This window comes from Mandrillus leucophaeus, unplaced genomic scaffold, assembly GCF_000951045.1.
Source record: "Mandrillus leucophaeus isolate KB7577 unplaced genomic scaffold, Mleu.le_1.0 Scaffold1738, whole genome shotgun sequence".
In the NCBI taxonomy this organism is placed as follows: domain Eukaryota; kingdom Metazoa; phylum Chordata; class Mammalia; order Primates; family Cercopithecidae; genus Mandrillus; species Mandrillus leucophaeus.
The window spans coordinates 74,876-75,373 of record NW_012101741.1 but is presented as its reverse complement, the minus strand read 5'-3'; positions in this window follow the sequence as shown (position 1 = coordinate 75,373).

The following is a 498-nucleotide window of genomic DNA, read 5'->3' as shown; positions in this document are numbered from 1 at the left end:
ACTGCACTCTACCACTGCACCCCATCACTGCACCCCCACCACTAACCCCACCACTGCACCCCATCACTGCACTCTACCACTGCACCCCATCACTGTGCCCCATCACTGTGCCCCATCACTGCACCCCCACACTGCATTCCACCACTACCCCCACCACTACCCCAACCACTGCACCCCACCACTGCACTCCATTTCTATAGCCCATTGCTGCACTTCGTCACTGCATCCCACTACTGCATCCCATCACTACACCCCATTGCAGCACCCCATCACTGAACTCCCCCAATGCACCCCACCACTACTTCCTACCATTGCACCCCATCACTGCACCTCCACTATCATCCCATCGCTATACCCTACCACTGCACCCCCACCACTGCACCCCACCACTGCACTTCATCACTACACCCATCACTGCACCTCCACCACTACCTCCATCACTGCACCCCATCACTGTACCCCACCACTGCACCCCATCACTACACCCCAATGCTGCAC